Here is a 27,338-nt window from a genome sequence, read left to right on the forward strand (position 1 = left end):
AGTGGTCTAAAGTTTCTTAAACAACTTTTTTAGCCATAAGAAAGTTGTTTCACCACCCAAAAAGCCTTAAGTTCAGTCTGTGAACTTGTATTCATTGGTCCAATTAACTAAAATATTTGTTGCTAGACATAGCAATTCTGCATGCAAAGAGGGATTGTTAATACTCATCATGAATCCTGGATGCTTTCCCTGTTTATTCAGCTTTCTTATAGCTATGTTCAATTTCAATTCAATGAAACAAGCCAATAGGTCTAGGAGCACTACTACGTGAATGACAAAGGATTTCTTCAATGGACTATCCCTTTTTAATATGCTGAAGGTACACCATCTAAAACTACCATACAAATAGATTTCTTGAAAGGGCATGTGGTTGTGACTTAAGGAACTATAGGTGCTCTAGATTCCTTGACTGAATATTGTTTTTTGAATGGGAGGGGGAGAACTGATTAAAAACACACTGTTATCAATGTCTCAAGAGAAGATATGGCTGAACATGGGAGGGGAAGCTGTATGTATGGGGGGCAATTTGATCTTTGACAATAAGTATGGTGCTTGAAATTACAGATATTGAAAACACACTATTCTATCCATTTGATCTTTTATCTAGATACTGCAAAACAGAAAGAACATAAGGCTATTAATATAAGCAAGGGTTTTGATTTCATTTGGCTTTATGAAACGTCTGTCTACAGCCACCAGGTGTTACTCTCCCTTTAGAAGTCTATCAAATCAATCAATCAAGCATGCGCGCGCGCACACACACGGCTGTGTGTCATGTTGATTTTAAAGACAATGCTTTTTAAGAGACTTTGGAATCAGCTCTATTTAAATAGGAAACAAATGAAACGCACAAGCAAGTAAGGAGACTGGAGTGTGTTTGATTTCAGTGCCACGCTGTGCCATGATTTCTTCCATTTCATTGCTCTTTCACTATTGCAGGCTTAAAGTACGTACTATTTTTAATGTCAATTAGCTTTTAGGATACCACAGTCACACTTAAGCACTCCATTTTGCTAATAGCAAGTAGATTTTCAAAGCACTGTGAAGGGTTTTAGCTGTTACAGTCACAGTTTTGAAAACTTACCCCTTCCCCCAGATGTTCACTGCCATGCTTTCTGAGCAGCATCTACAGATAGATTCCTTGGATTCTTACATAAGATTATAATTTTAAGCCTTCAGATTCCTACGGTAGAAGACTGAATGTAAAAGTACTCAGTATGCATGCACTTCCTTGTCGTTTATTAATGACAGCATTTTTCTTCTTAATATTCTGTCCATGTTCCTGTTCACAGGAAGGCTGAATGATGTAGACTGTTTCATGAAGTCTTTGCCTGATGATTTTTGCTTCCTTTATCCACGTCAGCATGTGGTACAATCAAGAAATAAAAGCCTATCTTTGAGATATTGATAGCAAAGGCAGAGTGCTTCCCACCACCACCCCTTTCATTTTTCCTCCTTTTCTTTTTTTTGAGTAAATGATTATTCTTTTGCTAGAGCTTTCATTGGGACTCCGATTGAATTTCAGCTACTTGTTCAATGTATGTGTGTCATGCCTGCATGTACAAGTCAGCCCCCATCCAAAGTTCAGCTCTTCCCTTTGTGCTTTGTGTAGAGGTTTGTTCTTCGGATTCATTTTCTGCATCATCTTACTAAAGCCGACCATTTATCTCTTCCTGTGATTTAGATATATCATAACATTTGCCGATCATATCAGATCCACTAAATATTATACTATTATTTCTGACGTGTAGGAGTTTCTGCATTTTATATTTTTACTCTTCAGATCATGAACCAAGTAGAGGGCTTCAGGAAATTCAGGAGTCTCTGCATTTTTTAAGTAGAAGTTTGGGTTTGAGATTGCACTGGTTCCCAAACACATTCTGAAAGGTCTGGCACAATTTGCAAGACTATTTTAGACATAGAGAAACTAAAAGTTACCCTCTCACTGAGGCATTTATACACAGGGCAAAACAGAACCACCATCATTCATTAGACATTCAGCTATTCCATAGATAGTCCATAATTTAAATATAATCAGAAATTTTCTGAAGTCTTTAAGAGATTTAGGAACACAAAGGGGCTTGTACTCCTAAATCCCTTTGGCCTATTTGAAAATCTCCCCCTATATTATGGCTTTTAGCAACAGCCCTGCATTTGGACAGTGAAGCTCTGTACCGTCCCACTGGGAACTCTGGACAAGAATGGTGCACAATAATGGCCTCAGTGATCCTAGAGAACAGATCATTTTGCTCCAGTTTTTAAACCAGGCCAGATCCTTAGCTGGTGTAAGTTGGTGTAGCTCCATTGACTCAAACTGAGCATTTGTTTAGCTTTAAGTGAACTGAGGATCTGGTCAACAAAGCACACACACTCCTCTCTGTCAGAGGTGCTTGTTAGTGAAAATGCAGAAGCAGGATTCTCCTCTTTGCAGAGGCTCACACACATGGTGGTACTAGTTTAACAGAATCCTCACCATCCCTGACTACAACAGTGTACACAATTTAGACATCTTAAATCATGTGCTCAAAGGGAAAGGTCTGCATTTTGAGTGGTTTCTCTGAACTAGTCAGGAAAAAAAAAAAAAAAATCAGCAACAGCAGTAAGGAGTGTGCTTCTACATTGAAAGCAAGTGGACTGTTTATTACACATACCCTTACCAGCTACTCCTTTGGACATGATCTAAAATTTTGCTGGAGAGGAGATGGGCTTTGGGAGAGTTTAAGGAAACAGGAATATTTTTATATAACCTTTTGCTTGAACAAAATTGTGCAAAGAAGCAAAGGGACTGATTCTATAATATCTTGCACCTTGTCTAGTCCTTCACATTTGTTCAAAGCACATGTAAAGTTCTACCCTTCTGTTATTCTGATTGTTGACATATGATCCCAAGTTTGCACTCACTTTGAACAGGTGGTCATGACGGCAAAGGCACTGGAGAAATCAGTCCCAGGTTATTTTGATTTGATTAGGAATAGCTGAATATTCCACTATGAAGCTGTTTCAGAATAACTACCTGGCTTCTTCACTGCATGCTAGATACAGCTTTTCAGCTATATGTCTCTCTATATATGATCCAAGGGTAAGAAATTCTCCCTGAACCATTGAACAAGATACAACAAGGCACGCCTTGAACAGTTTGCCACACAATGCTAATTTCTTATCTCAAGTGCTACAGCATATAAGTGCTTTAGAGAAACAATCAATTTATATCTTCCAGATCCTAGATTTTTCTCTAGGAAAAAAAAAAAAAAGAATGCTGGTGGATCTGGTTTTTAAAAGCTATGCAAAAAGAAATTGAAAGTTTACTTCGCTCTAATCTTTTTCCTGGATTTGTTCACATCTAACCCTAGAGAAAACTAACTTCATATGTGAGGAAATAGAGTTCTTATTCAAACCTAATATTAATACTGTATGATATATCATTAGCCATATAGACATAAAGCAGCAATACTTGAAATGTGAAGTGCTAGATTTTAAGGCTTCCATGAGGACCACAGGGAGGTATCATTCAAAATGGTGGTCCCCATGAATGCCCAAGAGTCCTTTATAGCTGCCTATGGAACTACATATTTTAGAGCATACTGTAGAGACTTGGTGAAATAAATATTTTCTTTTTCTTTTAAAAGGGAAAGATCACTGATCAAAAGAGGATTGTTAATAGCCGTGGAGATCAAAGTTCTTTATCCACAGACACATACAATATGAACAGTGGCACTGAGTTTCCCCACAAAGTTCCAATATAGAACACATCAATCTCCCTCCTCCTGCATTCTTTGATTTCATATTCTTGCTGATAACAGGAGAGCAAGTCCTCTCAATGGATCTGTGGATGTGCAAGGACTTCAGCATCAGACCCAGGGGTGCAAAATTTTATCAGCTATGGGGGCAGTTTTGTGGTGATTATTTTTTGTGTTTGTTAATACCTAGAGGTCCTGATCAGGTCCCACTGTGGTAGGTACTGTAAACACATGATTAAAAAAAGTCAGCCTCTGCCCCAACAAGATTACAGTAGATATAGTTGTGATGTGGCCACACGTTATCAACTGTCTGCCATTGCTGATCTGGTACCTTAGGAGGTGAAAGGCTTCCATTACCAATTTCCTGTTTAGCCACCTCTATAAATATTGTTGCCCCTTTGACCTGAGTGGTCAGCCAATATTTGGGGCATTGCAGTGTTGTTACCATTAGGATGTGAAACTAAGGATACAATTCAGGTGTTTCTTTCATGCAATACTGTTTGTTTACAAAAAAAGTACATGAAGTCTTGTTTCACTGAGTATAGTAGGAACAAAACAGCAGTTTCTTTGCTCACAATTCTTGTCCGCCGTTCCAGCGAGTTGTGTGCTTAAGGAGCACTGTCTCTCTGCTGCCACTCAGGATCATGGTCACCACTGCTTCTGTCACCATCTACCACTCAAACACACACAACTTGCCAAACAAACATCAACCCCATCTTTACAATCAGCAAATCCCTCAGCCTGAACAACTTAACTTCTAATAAGGCCTTGCCTTATGTCCTATGCCTTGGTTGGTAGCTTCTGTTGTTTCCCACTCCTTCATTACTAAAGCTATGTGAATAACTGATTTTTGGCTTCCTAGTAGTTCTGATTATGATGGTTTTTTTTTTTTTTAAAAGAAAATCAGTTCAGGTCACACCAAAACCATGAGTTTTCATAATTTTTGGCTAATGAAGAAGTTCAAAAATTTTCATTTGACCTGAAGTGTTTCATTTTCAGGCATTTTTATTTAAAAGAAAAGAAAAAATCAAAGAAAAGAAGAAATGATAGCTACATTGACAAAACTAGTGTTGTTGCTATCCTTATACCCAATAGCCCAATGCTTAGGGCACCAGCCTGGGATATAGAAGACCCAGTTTCAAATCCCTGATCTAGAACACAGATGTGAAACCCAATTGTCACCGCTTCCCAAGTGAATGACCTCACCATGAGGCTATAGAATCACTCTCACTCTCAATGGCTACTCAAGTATTTTATTCGAACAGCTTCAACAGGAGGGATTGGGACCCACCCCAGAATATCATCTCTTCCTCCTCCAATGTAGTGAATGGTGCTTTTGTGAATCTGGCCTGTTTTTTATTTGTTTTCGCTGAAACTATCCAACAAATTAATTTCAAGTTCACAAAACTGCATTTTTGGTGAATAAATTATTTGTGAGGAAAAAAAAAATCATCCAGCTCTACTCCCTGCATAAAAGAGCTTAATTGCTCCTTCCATTTAGCCTGACCAAAGGGTGCTTAGCCCAACCAACAGCTTTAACCAGGTCTATGATTGTCTATAGATCTAAGACTTGATAAAAGCCATTAACAATTTCCAGTATAACAATATAAATGTGACGGACTATTCTAAGGAATGGTAGGAGGGAAAACAGCACAATAAAGATAATGGATTTTAAGAAGGCAGACTTTAGCAAACTCAGGGAGCTGATATGTGAGATCCCATGGGAAGCAAGTATAAGGGGAAAAACAGTTCAACAGAGTGGGCAGTTTTTCAAAGAGATGTTATTAAGGGCACAAAAGCAAACTATCCCAGTGCGTAGACAAGATAGGAAATATGGCAAGAGATGACCCTGGTTTACCCAAGAGATCTTCAATGATCTGAAAAAAAACAAACAAACAAGCAAAAAAGAGTCCTACAAAAAGTAGAAAGTAAGTCAAATTACAAAAGATTAATATAAACAACACAAGTATGTAGGGACAAAATTAGAAAGGCTAAGTACAAAATGAGATTAAACTAGCTAGTGACGTAAAGGGTAACAAGAAAACTTTCTACCAGTACATTAGAAGCAAAAGGAAGACAAGGGACAGGGTAGGCCCATTATTCAATGAGGGGGAAAAACAATAACAGGAAATGTGGAAATGGCAGAAGTGCTAAATTACATTTGTTTCAGTTTTCATCAAAAAATGCATTGGCAATCGGACATTTAACTTAATAAATGTGAGTGAAAATGAGGTAGGATCAGAGGCTAAAATAAGGAAAGAACAAGTTAAAAATTACTTCGACAAGTTAGTTGTCTTCAAGTCACCTGGGCCTGATGAAATACATCCTAGAATACTCAAGGGGCTGACTGAGGAGATATCTGAGCCATTAGTGATTATCTTCAAAAAGACATGGAAGATGGGAGAGATTTCAGAGGACTAGAAAAGGGCAAAAATATAGTAGTCATCTATAAAAAAGGGAATAAGGACAACCTGGGGAATTACACACCAGTCATCTTAACCTGGAAAGATAAAGGAGCAAATAATTAAGCAATCAATTTACAAACACTTAGAAGGTAATAAGGTGATAAGTAACAGTCAGCATGGGTTTGTCAAGAACAAATTATGTCATACCAACCTAAAAGCTTTCTTTGACAGGGTAACAAGCCTTGTGGATAGGTGAGAAGTGATAGATGTAGTATAACTTGACTTTTGTTTTTTTGACTTGGCTTTTGATACTATCTCACATGACCTTCTCATAAACAAACTAGGGAAATACACTTAGATGGAACTACTATAAGTACGTGCATAACTGGTTGGAAAAGCATTCCCACAGAGTAGTTATCAGTAATTCACAGTCAAGCTGTAATGACATATTGGGGTCCCGCAGGGACCAGTTTTGGGTCCAGTTCTTTTCAAAATCTTTATCAATTATTTAAATAATGGCATAGAAAATACACTTATAAAATTTGTGGACGATACCAAGCTGGGAAGGGTTGCAAGTGTTTTCGAGGATAGGATTAAAATTCAAAATGATCTGGACAAACTGGAGAAATGGTCTGAAGTAAATATGACGAAATTCAATAAGGACAAATGCAAAGTATTGCACTTAGGAAGGAACAATCAGTTGTACACATACAAAATGGGAAATGATTGCCTAGAAAGGAGTATTGCTGAAAGGGATCTGGAGGTCATAGTGGATCACAAGCTAAATATGAGTCAATAGTGTAAAACTGTTGCAAAAAAAGCAAACATAATTCTGGGATGTATTAGCAGGAGTGTTGTAAGCAAGACACAAGAAGTAATTCTTCCACTCTATTCTGTGCTGATTAGGCCTCAGCTGGAGTATTGTGTCCTATTCTGGGTGCCACATTTCCAGAAAGATGTGGACAAACTGGAAAAAGTCCAGAGAAGAGCAACAAAAATTATTAAAGTTCTAGAAAATATGACCTAAGACCTATGAGGGAAGATTGAAAAAACTGGGTTTGTTTAGTCTGGAGAATAGAAGACTGAAAGAGGACACGATAACAGTTTTCAAGTACATAAAAGGTTGTTACAAGGAGGAGAGAGAAAAATTGTTTTCTTTAAACTCTGAGGACAGGACAAGAAGCAATAGGCTTAAATTGCAGCAAGGTGGTTTAGGTTGGACATTAGGAAAAACTTCCTAACTGTCAGAGTAGTTAAGCACTGGAATAAATTGCTTAGGGAGGCTGTGGAATATTTGTAATTGGAACTTTTTAAGAGCAGGTTAGAAAAACACCTGTCTGGGATGTCTAAATAATACTTAGTTCTGCCTCTCGAGGTCCCTTCCAGTCCTACAATTCAATGCACGTACGCACGCATACGCACGCATCCATGCGCACACAGCAGCTTTTAAAAGGGTTAGAGACAGGCTCACAGTCACAGCACTATGAGAAGATAATAGCTTTTCTATGTTGACTAATAAGGTCATTTTAATGCATGTTGTCCCCTGAATCCCTAGTGGATATTCATAAAAAGTACATATCTTTTTTTTATACAAACTGTTCAAAACTGGCACTTATAAGCACTGTAACAGGTTCTCTTACAACATGTAACACTCCTTATGTGCTTAGTAACTTAAATGAAAATGTTAGGCAAACAGTTGGGGAATAGTATCTATTGGGACATTAAACCAATAAAGCAGTTAAACCATGGCAGATAACATAAATGACATAAAACTTCTTCAAATAACCAAATAGCTCCTTGCTTTAAATAAACAAATATATTTATTTATATAATAGAGATATGATATTTCTGAAGTCTCCAGTTCAAAGGAGCCAGAATTAGAAAGTGGATTGCGGGGAGGGGTCTCAAGTGATTATAGTTTCCTCTTGTATGTTTCAGTTCTCCAAGAAATCTGCAGCTGGAAGAGCATAAAGTGTAGGTGAAATTATAAAAATATTACAAATCATGTGTATGCAGACTCCCCATACCAACAGCAAGTGCTTCCAAAAAACTCTTCTCAGAGGTTGCAGGCAGTTAGCGCAACTTAATAGCTTGCATTTCAGAAGAAAATCTTTGACACTGGCTTGAGCAACAGCAGTAATAGTAGCACTATTGGCTTTTTTTTTTTTTTTTTTTTTTTTTTTTTTTTTAAACGAAGTGGGAGAACCACTGGGAACAGCAGCTGCACCATTTAATACTTTTCTGTTTCATATGAGAGAGAGACGCACACAGGTTGTAAGTGGGTGGACTGCTTCAACAGCCTGGGAATGGAAGCAAACATCCCACCCAAGTCCTTTTAAGGCCCAGGACATGATTTATTGTTCCAGGACAAAAGAAATAAACATGAAATAAAGCCACTGAACTGAAAAATGCTAGCTAAAATCCCTGAGGCTTTCCCCCTTCCTTCTTCTCTTCCCTTTCAGCCCAGATTCATTTTCCTTATATATTCTGCCCAGCCATGTGAGAGGCAGGGATCCTTTCAACCTTTCCAGGCTTCTTCTTCGTCTTGTCACACCAGAACAGAGATTTCAGATGCTGAGATAGGAGATTGCTGTTGCTGAATATATATGCTTCATATTTCCTACCATGGTGAGACTCCAGAGCCCTAATCCTCTTTCATTGTTGGGGAAAATAAAATTAATGGGTAGCCTAAGTTCCCTATTTACTCATCCTGAATTCAAGAATGTGCCAACCAGCACATATATGGCACAGTAAATTTGGGCATGGCCGGGGAAAAACCTCTTTATGGTAGCCACCACTCCATAACAGGTTTGGTAAAGGCCCTAAGCAGTGTAAAAGGAGAACTAATATAGTAATAGGAAATGTATTAGCAGATGGAACGGTTCCCAAGAAAGTAAGAAGCAAATGGCAAATGGCTGCATAGTAGGGTGCAAGCAGTGTTGTAACTGTCAGTCCCAAGATGTCAGAGAGACCAGGTGGGTGAGTCAATATCTTTTATTGGACCAACTTCTCTTGGTGAGAAAGACAAGCTTTTGCACTTACACAGAGCTGCTTTTTGTAAACTTGTCTCTCTCAGCAACAGAAGTTGGTTCAATAAAAGATATTGCCTCACCCACCTTGTCTCTCTAGTAGGCAGCAAACAGTTGAAAGGAACATAGGGATTGCCACACTGGCATTGCCATATTGGATCAGACCATCTAGCCCAGTATCCTGTCTCTGACAGCAGCCAGCGTCAGATGCAGAAATAGGAAGTGATCACAAAGAAGATGGGAAAATAGGGCTCTGAAACAGGAGAATGGGAAAGCAGAGCCAGATGGCTGTAGCACTAACTAACCAGAGTGAAACCAGAAGCCAGGCTCTAATTCATATCTCCAGCTGTTCCAGAGAGCCCATGGTGAAAGCATCACTAAAATTGAGTGAGGGGTCCTTCTGTGTGGCTGGGAGGGGGGTTAAAAGGCAACACCTGAGTAAGCCCTGGCTGGGATGATTTAGTTGGAGTTGTTCCTGCTTTGAGTAGCAGGTTGGACTAGAGGTCCACTCCTCTAGACCACTCCTGAGGTCCTGTCCAACCCTAATCTTCTATGGTTCTAAGAACTCAGATTAATTCTGTAGTGAAAACAAACCATCTGACCACTTCTAGATCAGTGCTGTATACAGTGACAAAGGATGCATGAAACTGCATATCTCATTACAAGCTGCTGTGCTGTCCCAGCAAGCTGGGAGATGGTCATCTGTGGAGTCTGTCAGTCATGCACCTGTAATCATGGACGGTTTGACTTGTGCTGCTCAGTTAGTTCCTTTGCTAATTTTTTGAGGAACTGGTAAACCATAATGATCTGTCTATCTGGGGTTTCACTAGAGCAACTATCGCTATGGTAGCTAAGCATTGAACAGATAAATTAGATTTGCATACAGAGATCCATGGTGGGCTTCATGCCTTCATTTTAGCAGGCTGCACCTTTTTTAGTTCATCCCGCTACTGGAAGTACATGGTGCTATTTACATTAATTTTTGACGGTAAAAATCACATCCCGCATATTGGACTCAAGCCTTTTTCATTGTTTTGTTTGCAATTTTTCCTGTTGCTCATATTGTTATATTAACTGCATAACTCGAGCCCAGAATTCTACAAATGTTGAACTCACACAAGAAACCTGACTCTAAGAGTTACACTCATCCAATCAAGAAATGAACAACAAAAAAAGACCATGTGTCCTTTGTGTCCAATCAAATCCAGGTGACAAAGGTTTAATTTTGACTAGATACTTGAAATTAACTGAATGCAAACCATTTATAGCCCAATAATTATACATCAGAACTTTGCAGTGAAAAATCTTCATTAACACATTTGAGAAAACTGTAAGAAATCTACCCCAATCCATGAACAGGAAAAAAGACTGTTTATTTATTATGGGTTATTTGGTCAGCTATACTTCTGTTGCTTTTTCCCTGCTCTGGTAATATGAATGTGCAGTGAAGCTTACTTTCTGTATTGGCAAAAAATGCTAAAATGTCAGACCATTTTTACTGTGCATACACAATATCCTATTGTTATAGGATCAGAATTTCGCCAAATCAAAATAATCAATCATCTACAGGGACTATTTTCCATCAAATTTTCACTTTCTAAACCCATCCACAGCTGTTTAACTAGATCTGTTTAAATCAAATCACTGCCTGATTTTTAAGTAAAATTATTATGGGAAAATAACGTTTCCCAAAACATTCTCAAAAGCAGCTGAAACGTCTTTTCCCCTCAAACTTACTAGAAAATCCAGTCCCTGGCAGCAACCATCCTTGGAAAATTTCAGCATGAAAGATAGAAAATTTGGAAAGTTATGATCAACAGAAGAAAGGGTCTTAGCATAGAAACTCTCATTCAACCTTAACTTTAGCTGTCCCAAATAGAGTTGGGTGAAATTTTTAAACAAATTGGTGAATAACTATAAATACAGTTTGGGGTTTACCAAAACTAATTTATGAATTTGTGTCAAATTTGTCAAATAGCTTGTTAATCAATAATTGATACTTAATTTGACAATAATCACTAATAAGTAATTAATCCCTAACTAATAATTAAAAAGCATCATAATTATAAATTATGCATTCTACAAATAATGCTTCTTTGAGTTTAAATCAGTTGAATAATTAGAAGACCTCGAGTAAGTTACTTTTGATTAGCTTTATTAGATAATCAGTTCAACAGCATAACACAGAAAGAGGTGTAATTATGCTACTACCCATCTAGAGAACCAAAACCCTGCAGTTGTCTGACAGTCTGCTCCCAGCCCATCCTGGTGCTGATTGCCTATTTACAGCTTCTCACGATTATATCTATAGTTTTTTAGGTTATACCTACACTGCGAACTGGGGTGTGATTCCCCTGCTTACGTACACGTACTTGCACTAGCTGTCATCGAATTAGCATGAATATAAATAGCAATAGTAATCACAGTAGAATGGGTAGAGGAGGCAAATGCATGGCTGAGCTATTCCAAGTCCAAACGCATATCGACTCAGCACAACTCAACCGTGCCTCCGCTGAGACTACCAGTTCTACTGTGGTTATACTACTATTTATACTCAGGCTAGCTCAATGACAGCTAGCAGGAGTATGGGTATATGAGCTGGGGAATTACACCCCTAGCTCATAATCTACACATAGCTTTAGGGTATCTGCAGTTTCGGTTCTAGTAATTCTCCTGTTCTAACCCAAAAATATACCTTTTTTTTCCCTCTACATTTCCATCATATTTCATACATTTCCTAACTGCATAATTAACTGCAGCTGTATACTCCTTATTTTGTTGTTGTACATTATATTTAGATCTATAGATCCTGACTATTGTGGCTAGGACATTGCTTGCTAGTTAAAAGAGCAGGTCACTGTTACAGGTCACTATATCATTCTTTAAAAGTTTAGCAAGCTTGTATTTTTCCCCTTCCTAGCATAGCCATAAAGGATTATGAGAGTCTGGTTCATGTGCAAGTTATGGTCCTTATGAAAGTCTGGTTCATAGGTCAACAAGTTGCAGCCAAGAAAACCTATATTTGGCAGCAATTACAATGGGATTTAGGCACCATTCAGAAAGCCAAAGAAGGAAGAGATTTTGGTGGTGCCATGCCTGCTTCTCCCCCCTCGTGTCTAACAATCCACTCACCTGGAAGCAAAGCGAGATCAAGATTCAGATCCCCTGCTTGGGAATAGGAATTTGAACCCAAGTGTCCATGCTTCTAGGTGAGCACCCTAACCACCAGACTATTGGCGATTCTGAGGTGGGTGGGAACTCTCTCATTCTCTCTTGCTGAAGCTGTTGTACTTTGTTTTACAAATGTTGCATCCTGACAAGGATCTAGATGGGTCACCATGCCCAGGTCCAGATTAATCCATCACTGGGCCCTGGCCTAGGTAAACATGCCCTTCTCCCAGCACAGTGTGGAGGGGAGCCTTTGGTGGGTGGCGGAGGAGTTGGAGAGTAAGCCCACCCACGCTCACTCTGCAGTGGTAGCTTCTGTCCTGCGGGGGTGGGCCCAACTCACCTCTCCAGTCATTGCAACCTGAGACACATGGTTGCAATTGCCACTCAGATTTGGCCCAGCTGCCCCAGGGGGATTAGGGATTAGTGGTGCAAGGTGCATATGTGCAATGGTGGGTTGCAAAAGAGACAAAATGCAGTTGATGGGTTACGTTAGTAAGAAATTTGGGAACCTTAATAGTCATTTAATCATTGGGGGCGGGGGCAGAGAGAGAGAAAAAGAGAATCACTCTGTAGCCCAGTAGTTGGGACATTCAGCTGGGAAGGGGGACACTCAGGTTCCAGTCCCTGCTCCAATGATTATTTATTTAAACTCAGTGAACAGCTTCAATGGGAGAAACCCATTTCAGAATAGCCAATAACTTGGTGGTTAGCGCACTCATGTAGTAAGGAGAAAACCTGGGTTCATATCCCTGTTTGAGGGGGGAACTTGAACCTGGCTTTTATACATCACAGTAAGTGCTCTAACAACTAGGTGTTGAGGTATCCCCTATACAAGCAGCAGGACCTTCTCCATTTTTGTGACTCTAACCCCTAATGCCTCAAATCTAAACAAAACATTTCATTTGACCAAAAACAATTTTTCTAACTTTTGAGTCACTGAAAATTCTATATGCACCTTATTATTTGCTTATTTATTTATTCAGAACTGCCAGCAAGCCAAAAACTCAATTACCTTCACAGCTCTAGTCACTAGTGCCCTCACAATAATTGATATAGTTAGATACCAGTAGTTATGTATCTGCTTCCATCGATGTACTTTGCAATCTTGTATTAGTAATGGGATGGACTGAATAACCTAATTGTGCATTTCCAGATATAACTTTTTTTATCCCATTAGTCATTCTGCTGGTTATTCAAGAAAACACCCTGCAGTGAGGAATTTGCAAGAAATTTGCATTAGAATAATTGTTACCTATACATTTCTGCAAAAAGATCTCACAGAAAAAATGTTCTTTAGGGTTGCCACTATATAATTAATGTTACATCCTAAGTTAGAGGATTCTTCATTATCTATATTTAAGAAAACATTACAAAACCCAAATTTTGCAACTGTTATCATTTCATCAAATATTCCTTGTTGGTGGCTTCCATTCAAAATTATGGCATCAGAGTTATATTTCCCAAACCTCAATCTCTGATCAACATTTGATGTATTTCCTAACAGCACACATTATTATAAATGGATATGGAATGAAATTTAGAAGTTAAGATATTCTCTAATTGTTTTTGCTTGAGATATTATGACCATTCTTTCTAAGTTCTTAATTTAACACTCTTTCAATAATCTCTGATTGGACACAATATCACAACAAGACAACTTTTGATCATTCCTTTAAAAAAAATTCTAAGGAAGTTATCATCTGTCGTTAATTTGCATATAAAAGATGTATCTCTGATCCTGTTTAATGCTGTCATAAAACTCCCCTTGATTTCATTGGGAGCAGGACTGATCCTTAAAACTTGATAAATTTGTCCTATCCCAGATGTTTCTCCATGGACTTTACATAGAGTTATACCATGGCTGAATGTAACCCTGCAACCCCAATTTTGTCTCAGCTACATGGCTATAACTCCCAAATGGCTTCAGTTCAAGTAGTCACAGGTGGATTGAAGTCCTGCTTATTTGCCCATATCAGAAGTACTGTAATATTTAATCCAGGCAATTTTTCCCCAATTTCATTTTCTGAGAAATATTTTTATGACATCTCACTTTTGCTTTGATTTAGAGTTCAGTAAACAATGTATTTATAACTATGTATAAATGTTATAAATTATAGAAAAAGTGTCATGGGACCATGAATGCCCTCAGTTGGTCACAACCATGGCTTCACATCTAATATGAAAGATGTAGCACAATGTTTCCTAACTTGCTGGGGTAGTGGTTCAATACTGACACAGAGGAAAGGGTGCCACCTACTGAATCATCAGTTCCACTTCCTGCAGGACTTAGTTCACTATGGATTTCTCATGTAAATTCTTGCCAACCTGTCTTATTTAGAGGGATTTGATGAGGTCACAGCACAGTATGTCTGCAGGGCATATAGCCTACACAAGTTTCTAAATTTTGCCAAATCAAAAGAACCAAGAGCAGAAGGCTTTTGTCATTGTTTTTAAAAAACAAACAAAAAAAAAAGTTAAGAGTTCTGTATATATTTATACTATCCCAGTTATCTGAGTTAACTTTACCTGATATTCTTTTTCTTATCTAAAATCATAAATCATATCCAACATTCATTCTCAGAACCGCTTCAATGAAAAACAATGCATAAATATAAAGGTTTATGCTTGCGCATAATATGCATTACACAGTATGCCAAGTCTACTAACACAATGAAACCACAATTAGAGTTTGCTATTAAACTCTCTATTTAATTGATTGCTTAAAAGAAAAGGCCACAGGGTTACTCACCCATTTTCTAATACAGTTTGTAGCTGCACCACCTTTTGGGAGGAGGCTGGGAGGTTCCCCCAACCCACTCTATATCAAACCATTCAATCATTGTGAAACTTTTGTTCCCACCAAAAACAACACTTTTCATAATTATGTCTCCGTCCTTATTATAGTCTTCTCTTTCCAGCAGTCTTCTACCTCCCACAAACCAGGAAAGGTCAAAAACCAACTTAAGCATGCAGAAATAACAGCTATAATAAAGATATATCATTCATCTGTCCTGTCTAGGCATGGTTCTCTCTACATCTAATTCAAACAAATTTAGGTCTCATGAAAGAATCAAAGTATAACAAAAGTTTTTTCCCTCAGAGAATTCTGCTGTTAGAGAAAGGATATCTTGAGTTACAGTGCAGTACATAGTATAAATGATCCAGTCATTAAAAAAAAAATGGGTTGAGAGGTTAATTTCTTATTCATCCCTCATGGATAGAGTGATTTGGAGGTACACATTCAGGAAGCCTCCAGAGTGCAACCGTTTGATGATATATGTGCCAGTACATATGTATACTGGGGTATCTGCACATCTGAGTACAATTTGTAACAATATTTTAAAATTCTGTTAGCTTATTATTGCCCTTGTGTCCTAAGTGCACAGTACCTTCACTGCCACGTCAGATATAATATAGAGTATACTTAAACTTAGCTACATGTGACTCTTCAGCAATTGTTGCATACACAATTGAAATGACCAAACAGTGCACAAAACTAAAAAAAGAGAAGAAGCTGCTGAAGTTTATATATTGTTTTATGAAGCAGTAGTTACAGAAAGAATACTGTGAATGTCCACAGCTGCCATTTCTTACTGGTTAGAAAGCTTTGGGCCTCATTCACCACGATTACATTTCAGTTTTGTACCAGTGCAACGCCACTGAAACCAATGGGCTAAGTTTTGCAATATGTCCTGGCTGCTTCATGCTGCTGCAGCAATGCAAACTGCCACAAGCCCAATTTACCTTGCTATATAAACTGTATCTATGGTTCCTTTGCATCACCAGAGCAGCACAATCTGCCCTAAGAGATACACCAGCATAAAACTGGACTATTGCAGTGGTGAATCAGGCCAGAAACTTAAAATGTAAGTTTCATTTCACACGTCTATTAACTATGCACATAGTACCCTCTCTTATGAGAATGTCTGTGGATTGGATTGTGGACCTCCTTGCACACTTGTATAGGAGACTGCAGAGGAATAAGGTGCTCTTTTGTGTGCCTACGTATTAAGTCATTATGTGGAGAAGAGTATAAGCAGCCACAGCAGAGCTGCTAACCTCCATCCCATGCAGGTGGGCAGGAAGTGAACTGCTGGAGACAGAAAATGGTTGAAGCCTTGACCCCGCTCTCACCTTGATCCGGCTATTGCAGCTGTGCCAGAGGACATATATGGCTGCAGGGTAGGTCTACTTCAAGGGATAGTCCTGTGGCATAGCAACACCACACTGGACATTAAGCAGGACTTGGGGCAAAGCCATGATTGAAATAAATCACTTGATTCTCCATTTGGTTACACCAATGAAACCCTGCTGACTTCAGTGGCAATGCTCCTGATTTACAGTGGCAAGTGTAAATCAAAGAAGATGCAGATTTATTTTTTTCCAGTTATATAGCACATGATTGTTTCCTTCGGTTTTGTTTGGCCCCCTTCCTCTGAAATTGTTCTGCATGAGTTTTCATTGTGACAAACTAGTCAGAGCTGTCCTAGTGACTCTTCTTGACTCTTTATGAGGCTGGATCAATTACTACAGAGACAACAGAAAATGTAAGAGGACAATCAATAGGTTTTCTGAATATGGATGACAGAAATTCTGTTGGAAAAAGGTAATCACTCACACTCCAAAATATATTTAGCACTAAATAAATCATTAAATAGTAATAATAGTAATAAACAAAGTTGAGTATATGCCAGAAACCAAGCTAAATTACTAATTATAAGTATTTAAAATGCAAATGCTGAAATCATAAAGATTAAGAAAAAAAGGCAGTGTGACGATATTGCACAGCCTCAACTAAAATGCCTAGTCAGCTATGTGAAAACTTAGCAGAATGCTTAACTAATTCACATGCACAAATGAATGAAACAACATGAACCATGGAACTTGGTTATTTAATCCTCCAGTATACTGAAGGCTTCTTCTCTCACCTAATAATGATGAGTTTTTACAGGGTTTATATAATCACACACAACCACTGCATCCATGAGCCAGTTCCTCTATGGCCGGCACCTTGCGTTTATTTACACCTGTGCAAAACTGACATTACATCATTTTCAACTAGTACAATGACACCCATCTTGCAGAGGTGTAATGGACTATAGAAGATGTCAGGCAGACAAGAATCACACTCATCCCCTTGAAACAGCTTTCCTGGAAGACGACAACACACAATCTGGCCATAAAAGTTTCTTAAACCAAAGGACATAAACTGAAATAATAGGTACTTGGGATGGACATAACAGCACAATGAATAAAGGTAGTATGTGCATATTGTCATGTCAGCTATTGTTGCAGAGGGTCAGATCCTCAGCCAGTATAAATAGGCATAGCTCTAATGACTCTACTGATGCCAATTCAGAGTCAGATTCCAATCTGGAGTAAATTGGTTAAGTCAATAGAGTTATACCAATTTACTTCAGCTGAGAATCTGGCCTTGAAATGTAAATATGTTTGATCTAATTAATCTATACCCTTTTTGTGACTGGTCAGTTTTTTTTCTAGGGGAAGTTGAACTAAGTTATTTTGCTGCTATTCTTCCAAAAGAATCTGGAGGTTAATTTCTTCTCAGCCTCCCCCCAACACCTTGCATGCCCATTCATCAGATGCCACCATGTATTCTATTTACATTTAAAAGGAAATTAGCACTGCACTTGAAGCAAACCTTTAAGGGGGGGACATGTTGCAATCATCCCACTTATCATTTAGATAAGCCCACTTAATGGTGCTTTATTTCTGAAATTTTCACTACATGATTTTTATCCTCAGAAGAGGATAAATAAATCTTGTTGACTTGCTTGCAGTACTGCTGACGTGTCAAGGTTTCTATTCACACTTATGGCAAAAATGCTGGCATAATGTTATCAAATTTCTAATTCTTGTTAGCATCTTTCAATAGTAGAGATTCAACAATAAGACAAGAGTTTTACTAAAGCACGTGTACTTCCACAGTTTAAAAAAAATACAAACAAAATAAAACAAACAAAAACCCTCCTTAAAGCATATGATTTTGAAATAAATCTGAGATAAATACCTTGGGTTAAATCAGAGCCATAATCCAGAAATTAAGTATAGGCTAGATCCAAAAGGGATTTAGACATCTAAGTCAAAATGTAGATCTTCAAAACTCCTATTCAGTTGCTGGCTTACCCTAAAGGCACCTAAAGTCCCATAAGTGCCTTAATCTCCACTGGTAAAGCTCCTGAGAAACCTAAACATCTGCTCCTATTTGGGTTCCGGGAAGTGAGCAGGCTCAAGCCACATCAGTCCTGTTGCTAGACACCAGGTTCACATCTAAGCCCCAGCAGGATTTTCACTAGTTATTTTACCCATAAGGCTCAGTCCAGTAGGTGTTATCAGAAACTGCTTAACAGATTGGAACCCACACAAACACAGCCAGAGCAGTTGGAGAAGGTAGCAGTATTTCACCCCCATACACAATATTCCAGTGGTTAGAGCATATATGAAGGATCAAATTCCCCCTCTACCTGAACTGAAGCAGGGATCTGGAGAGTTTCCTCATCACTGAACTATGGAATATTCTGGGGTGGGTGTCTCTCACAATTTCTCCTACTGATGCTGTTCCACTTCGTATAAATATGTAAATATTAACTGGAAGAGGAACGGGAGTTGGATTTCCAAAAGCTGGGTGAGTGTTCTAACCACTAGGCTAAGAGTTATAACTCCCCCAGGGAGGTGGGGCTGGCTTCAGTAGAAGGTTCATGGCTGTGAATCCCCAGCAGAGATAAGCACCTACATCTGGGTCAGAGGGTGGTGCTTAAGTCCCTTTGATCTCATTCTCAGAGTAAAAATATTTAGATTTTTCAAAAACTTTCCAGAAGAAAAATTCAACCTGAAGCAGACCCAACATGGAAAATTTCAGTACAAAATGTTAAAGTTCAGCAAAGCCAAGAACTAAAGAAAACAGGGACCTAAAATGGAATAGACGTCACTACCAGTTCTGCCTATACAAAAGAAAAAGCAGTTCTGCAATGGCATTTTGTAATCCCTAACATTTATACAGATAACTTTGTGGATTACAATTACATGAAATTGGGCAACACTGTACTTTTGCAAGCTACCCTGCGTAAGGGGCAGCATGTAACTGAATCAACCCAGGAATGGACCAGCCAACTGTGACTAAATTATAATTCCTCCCCTGCTCTGAAGCAGGGAGCAGATTATCTCAACCTTTTTGGGAAGCAGTTTTACTTCCCCTCCATCCTGTCCCCATTAAGCTACCTCCCCTGCCAGCAAGAGATGGGGGCAACAGAGACAAGGCTCTTCCCACCCACACTGACTTTCTTACACTGGAGAGTTGGGGGTAGGTAGACGCTGTTCTCTCTGCCCCATACCCAGAGGAGCAATCCACATAAAGGAGTAAAATGAGGGATTCATTCTCCTAAGCCACCAAGTAAGAACTATGATGATCTGCCCCCTTGAGACTATGTGGTTAATATATCCTTTCCTCAAGCCCATAGTTCAGCAACATGGTAACAGCTAATGGGCTGTATCAGAGATAACTGAGTGCTCTGTCCTGAACAAAATGCCAGACCAGCAAATTTGCTATTCATTAGCACAGTGCAAAGCTTGGTTACAGCACTGAGATTTCCCCTATAAACCTGCAGGAGGTACATACTGAAAATAAAATCTAATGTAAGCAAAGAACAGTGCTGACTTTACTTTCTTGTAATTGGCTATTATAATCACAGGATCAGGCCCATAATTCAAAACAGGTCCATTCATTCCCTAATTTGAAAGGACTTATTTAATGTTTATGTAACATTTATGTCTGCACTTATTTTATGATGAATGACTTGTAAAACTGGTATAACTGGTCAACAACTACTACAAATACATTTATTTTAAAAGTTGTTTATTGCCTGACAAATAATTTATTAAACCTTCTCTAAATCATTTATAATAGAATATGTAATCCTTAAAATAGAGCAAATGCATTTGCAGCAGTACCAGATATCTTTTTAACTGTCATATACTTTATGTATTTTACTCTACACCTTAGAGAAGGCAATTGATTGATAGTGAACCATTAAAATTAAGCATTTGTTGTTTGTGAAGTAGTTTACAAAATGATAGATTGTCCAGCCACTAAAAATTAAAGCTATGGATACTGTATCAACATTATTTCAGAAACTCAAGTGAGGAGGTGTCACTTTCACAGGAAAAAGAGAAAAATGTAATAAGATCTTACCAGCTGAGAAGATGGAACCTGCTCTGAGTCTCCCTCTAAACCCAGCTGCAAAATGGCTTCAGTTTTCTTCTCTCCCAAATTTAAAGGGTCAGCTACCAAACAATCATGCTGAAAAAAATGTCCTCTAAGTAGGCGAACCCAAATTGGAGAATTAAATGTCGAGCAGGCAGTCTCAGAGGAAGATTCTTCAAGAGAAGGGAGTGAATTCCTCCTTTTTTTAAAGGGCAGAGAACTGACAGACAGCAAGAGTAGACCAACAGGTTTATGGCTATGTTACTACACCTGGACTGAAGAGATCCAAGGTCAATTCCCAGCTCTATCACAGACTTTTACTGAGACTTTGGGCAAGTCACTTAATTTTTTCTGTACTTCAGTAGTCTCACCTATAAAAAAGGAATAATAAAATTTCTCTACCTCACAGGGATGTTCTGAGAATAAAGTTTGGAAAGTATTTAGACATGTTTTGGGGGTTATATAGGCACCTAGTGAGATCCCCAGCGCAGATAGATATTTTGAGTCAAGATGATAAAATGGATTGTCTTAATTGTTGGCCAGTATTATGTCTGATGGAGATTTATATTCTGCTGTATTACTTGATAGAATCACTTAAAAATTATCAGAGTACTTAGAGACCAGGTCTAACAGGGCACTGACCCTAAAATGCATGCAGGCCACCCAACAACCTGCTTTAGGGCTGTGGTTGAATCAGGTGACTAAGAACCATGTAACAGTTTGGAGGCTGTCCTTCTTATAAAAGAGGGAACCTGTGCAGTCAGAGGTAGTGCAAAGGGGCTGTCTATAACAGGTGGAAGGCTTAGCTGCAGATACCTGCTGCATAGGCAGTGGCACAATTCTTGTCAGGAAAAGGCTTTAGTGGTGGCCAGCCAACAGGGCCCAGTTTATCTGTTTTGATTAGAGTTGGACCTTTTTGTTTTGGAAAATAAACTCAACACTGAAGAAATGGACTGAAATTTTGCAGTTGTTGGGTACTTTATTTGACTGTGCTGGCCCATGAGTGGCCTGCTGACTTAAATCAGGTTAACACTGATAATCTCTTAACTATTTGTATAAATTGAATTAAAGGAGATAAATCAAACTGCTCAGCTTCATGTAGGTCCATATCTCACTTTAGGCCTGCTGGGATTTCCTAGTCAGATAGAGCTAGTAGAATCTGAGTGACATGATAAAGCAAAGGCAGTGATTTTTGTAAAGTTTTATTATAGGAGGGAAGGTTGGTGGCTGTTTGATATGCCATCTACTAGGTTTTAACATGAGAGAATTACATTCCTCTTAAACATATCTGGATTTTTTAAAATAACTATTTACATAGCTGCTCAAATTACAATTTACTATTCTTACCATTTATTCAGCAAACACACTGGCTTCCTACTCCCTCTTCTAAACTCTTCTCTGTTGCAACCCATACTCCTCACACCAGGTTTCATGTAGGCTGTTACAGTACTTGCTGCTTTTTACTGACATCTCTGGCCTGGCTCCACAAAGTGATTTAGGTGTTGCAGTACCTAACTGTTACAGTGGAATCCACAAACCCTAGGTTAGGCACCCAGGCTCCATATACAATGCATAGGGAGAGAGGTGCCTAATAATGGGATCTACAAAGCCAGCACTCCAGGAAGCGAGCCACCTAAGATAGCTAATAGGAGATGCTGAGGGTGTGTCTTAAGCCTTGCCTCTCTCAGGGAGTTAAGTGCCTATGTAAGGGCTGGAGGGAGGTGCCTATCTCTTTTTGGAATTCACAGCAAGGAACCCTCTCCTGCACCTAATCACTTCCTGCAAGAATGATAGTGGCATGTGCCTAAATGCATGCAAAATGGTCATGGGAGGGAGGAGGGAAAAGGAAAAGGGTGACAGTTTATAAGCTTTAGCCCAGTGGTTAGGGAACACATGGGGGATGTTGGAAATGACAGTTCAGTTCCCCCCACTCTGTTGAGGAGAAGGATTTGAAAAGGTGCTTCCCACCTCTGAGGTGTGTTCTCTAACCACAGGATGAGAGAGTCATTCTCTCTCTGACCTAATTAATATGTAATTATTTATGCACAATGGAACAGCTACAACAGGAGAGACTGAGAGTCCCACATTAGAATGTCTCAGAGCTCTGTGTTTAGGGCATGCACCAGAAAGGTAGAAAACCCCTATTCATATCTCTTCGCCTCAGCAGACAGAGGGGGGAATTGAAAAAGGATTTCCCATATCTTGGGTGAGTACTCTACGTACTGGGCTAAAAGATATAAGGGAGGCCTCTTCCTCTCCTCCTGGCCATTTTATGGTTAGAAATGCCCATATAACACCCATCAGATTGGGACCTGCAGGCAAGATAGGCAGTACTACACCTATCTTCCCTGATTTGAGGATTATGCGGGCAAGGGTGCTGGAACTAGAGGTGCTGTCACACCCCTGGCTTGAAGTAGTTTCCATTATGTGGAGGGTTTACAGTTTGGTTCAATGGCTCTCTGCACGCCCAGTATAAACATTGTTCCAGCACCCTTAATACTGGGGTTTCGATGTGAGATAAAGCACCAGAGGCAGCAATATACATGTCCAGAAGCAGAAATTTACCTACAGAAGTTTTACAGAAAGTGGTTAGGTGACTACAGGATTAGGCAGCAGCTGAGTAGATATGCTGTGGATCGCAGTAACACCTAAATCTGAGACTTAAATGGAGCACCTAAATTGGGGCTGTAGGCAGCTAAATCTCCTTGTCTCAGACACCCAGGACAAGGGATTCATTGTGGGCAGACTTCTGCACCCATGTGGCTCTCCATTGATGTCAGTTGACTCAGGGGTTTGCCTACATACAGCTGACTGATGATTGGGATCCAAGTGAGCAAATACATTTTCAAAGTAGGATCTCAAAGGAGCTTATCTCTAAACAAACCCTAGGAGGTTAGTAGCATACCAATTTAGATGTGTTAACACTCCTCTGGGCTTTGGATTTCTGGGAGAGCCAGAAATCATGCAGAAAATCCAATCTGCACATCTCTTGTTTTAAACGGATTTTCTGTGAAGCTTTTGTGCACAGTGTCCTGCCAAAATTAGGCTACTAGAGGCCAAATCTACTCTTAGGATGCCCTTCCTATGGGAAGATGTCAGGTAAATGGCAGCTTTTGCTCAGAGGTGATAGCATCACCACAATTCTGAAACTCTTGAAACAATTTCAACTACATCACTTTCTAAAAACTCACTACTGCCAATCCCAAGCATTCAAAAATCATGAGGCAAGCCCCCCAAAATCATGACATTGGTTTAAACATCATGAGATTATATATAATTCAGGTTTATAGTTTTTAAGCCTTTAGGTTACACTCAGGTCATGTTTTTGAGCTCCCTGGCTGGGCTACTCCAGAACCCTGAGGGCTACAAACATTCTAGTCTTTTAATGAAAACTGAGATTCTCAGTGAATCCAGGGGCAAGGACTTTAAGAAAAACACCAAATATTATGACACACAATACAATTAAGAAGGTTACCAGTACTGACAACTGTTTTGAAAAGTCACTCTTTATTAGGGCTGGTCAAACATTTTCTTCAAAACTGGTTTTAGACAGAAAAATAGGTTTTTGACAAAATTTATTTGATTTTCAGGGTGATTGATATAAGACAATTGTTTATTTTTCATATCAGCTTCTGGGAAGAATATGTATTGCAAAAGGAAACAAGAGGAAGTTTGCTGAAAATATCTGAAGGGAAAGAACAAGATGCTGCATTACTTTAACAGTAGTATAAAATGTACAACATAGTCAGAGCAGATCAAATAAGCAATTTTCAAAGTAAAATTATATTGCAACTATCATTTCGTTTACAATGTTTTGGCAACTGGAAATGCTGACAGTTGCCTATAAAATTAAAACAAGTGTTGACAGAAAACATTGCTGAATTTTTATGTTTATTTTCACAAATTAGAAATAAATTTTGTTATTTACCAAACAGATTGCAAAACAGATTTCCTAGACATAGAGCTCTTGAAGCTCTTTTTTATAGCAAAAATCACATCTGTAACAGAAAGCATTTATGCTACAGATAGTTCAGGGAAAAATGATTCCTATAATGTTGGTCACAGTTAATAAGGGGGAACATGCCTAACCCCCCTCCCCAGATATTTCATGATATTTCTCCTTTAAACAGAAACATCCCCTTTCTAACCTTTGAAATATCGTTCTCATGCAATCGAGTTCTACACCAGTCCTATAGCTGTTGACTTCTATGGGCTGTTTGTAAAAAGACCACGCTAAGAGAATTATTTTTACTCTGAAAGAAAGCTCCTTCCATTGATCATAGCCCCTCCCAACACACAATTCCCTCATTACTTGGGCCCAGATTCTCAAAGGTGATCAGGTGTCTAATTCCCATTGAAATCAATGGGAGTTAGGTGCCTAAGTACCTTTGAAAAATTCATAGACTTTAAGGCCAGAAAGGACCATCATGATCATCTAGTCTGACCTCCTGCATATCACAGACCACAAAACCTTACCCCACCACCACCTTGAGTCTCACATTCTGCAGACTTACAGGAAAGGCTTTGCAGACCCCTTCTACATGCCGCCTAGGGGAGGGAGGTCTATGATTACAGAACAAGAAGCAAAATTGTGTAGTAATTCTATTTAAAACTCTGATTTAGTGGATGTGTGCATCATCAAGCAACTTCAGCGTTTTATCTCCGAGGGGGGACACTACATGTTGCCCTTTATTCTGTAAATTATTTTAGATATGCTTAACTTTACCCGAATAGCCCCATTGAAGTAAATGAGTTTAAAGGTGAGGATGTGCTTAAGTGTTTGCAGGATCTGTAAGTCACTTGTGTGTTTTTAAGGATGAAAGGTGCTTTAAACATGTTTGCTCTCAGGTTTGTCCTTTCATATTAATGTAGGATTTTCCTTGAGGCCAGCTATAGTGAAAATATCTTTGCAAAAACTGGAAAAGCAGGAGCCAATTAATTTAACCTATAATACTTTCAGTGTCTGAAAAAATCATGCTTTCAGAGACTGAGAACCATGTTTACTGCTTTTGGGCAATGCCACTGAAGTCAACAGAGAAAGACCAGCAGAAAATGTGGTCCTCCGTTGTCTACCAATACTGAACTAAAAAACAACAAACAAACCAAAAAGCACAACAGACATTTGATTAATTCTACAAAACCTTGAACTTTCATATTAAATCAGGATTGTGCAGACCTGACCTCACTGAAATGAAACCGTGTGATGATTAATACTGCAGCCAATGCCAGAATAAAGAGTCATGCTAACAAACGGACTGTTCCAAGGAACATGTGAAATTCTGATTTATCATTTCAAAACACAAACAAACCATGGCTCCTCAGGTCAGGGGGCATGTTTTGCTGTTCTTAATTACTTGTAATACAGCAGTACTCCAAAGGCCTAACTGAGATCAAGACTCCATTATGCTAGGAGCTGTTCAAACACATAGTAAGAGACTACATTCTAAATAGACAAGCCAGTCGAGGAGTGGTAAATTTATTTGGCCAACGTCACACTATGGCTCAGTGGCAGAGCCAGAAATAGTACCTGAGTCTCATATGTCCCCAGCCAGTGTCCACTGGACACTGGACCATGTTACCTCTTATATGTTCTCCTATGAGTTTTAGTATGCCAAGCACAATGGGGTCCTGTTCTCGATTGGGAATCTGTGCATTACCACATTATAAATAAGTAATAATAATTCATTCTCTTTATAAATGACTAGGAATGTTCATAGAAACCATACACCACAATAATGAATGTGTTAACATATTTGCAAGTCGCTAAAGTATAGGCAGTTATGCTTCCAAGTTGCTTCCCACTGAGAATAGAATTTGATGCATTTTAGGAAGCTCTACAGAGTCTTGGCCTACTTGTTTTCTTCATTCTTATTACTGAGGAAAGGGACATGTCAAAAGGAAATGTAAAAACAAATAATCAATAGGAAAAATGATCACTGAAAATGTGGCACTGCAGTGCCGCCGGCCCCTTGGCAACAGTCCTTCTCTCAGGAAGCAGCCTCAGCACTAATTTACAAATAATAAGTCATGCAAGCACAGAGGGCCCTAACCAGCACTTAATCAACGGAATGAATAGAAGTCAACCAGGATTAACCTGAGCCGTTGCATGAGGAGGAGGCCTGGGTACAGCACTGGGGGCAAGTCACAAAAACAGTCTGAGGAATGCAATGTCTGCCGTTTATAAAAACATGCTACACTGTTCTACAGCACTGGAACCAGTCTCACAGGTCTCTTAGGCAAAACACTGACTTTTGCTATTTAATGGGAGCACTGAAGATAAAGACTATACCCAATGATACTCGTGATGGGGGTCATTACAGTGGAAGATGATTTTTTTGATAAGGGACAGCATAAATCTTATTAAGCACTTAATCTTAAATTAATCCTGTACACATGGCTCAGAAAAGGGGGGATTTGAGCAAGGCATAGGCCTTGTGTTGGCCCTCTGCATCGGAATGAATTTTACCCTAAGCGCTCGGTTCAAGGATGGGCCTGTGTAGATGTGGATTCGTATCAGCCATTTAAGTTCTCATGTAATCTTCTGCACACAAAAAAATCACCCCTGCAGAGCAGCACAAGGGAGTATGGTAGAAGTGTGACATTCTAACTGGGGAAAGGTAAGAAGAAAATAGCAAAGAGCATAATTTATACTGTTCTATATTAAGCCACATTGGCTAATTTGGGTAGAAATGTGTCAGGTTAAATCAGAACTTTAACCTTTACTTTAACCCTTTTTTACTTAATACTTCACTTTGATAGTTCTGAATGACAGAAA

Source organism: Emydura macquarii, unplaced genomic scaffold (genome assembly GCF_026122565.2).
Source record: "Emydura macquarii macquarii isolate MOO-44397 ecotype Brisbane River unplaced genomic scaffold, CSIRO-AGI_Emac_v2 contig_2362, whole genome shotgun sequence".
Lineage (NCBI taxonomy): Eukaryota > Metazoa > Chordata > Testudines > Chelidae > Emydura > Emydura macquarii.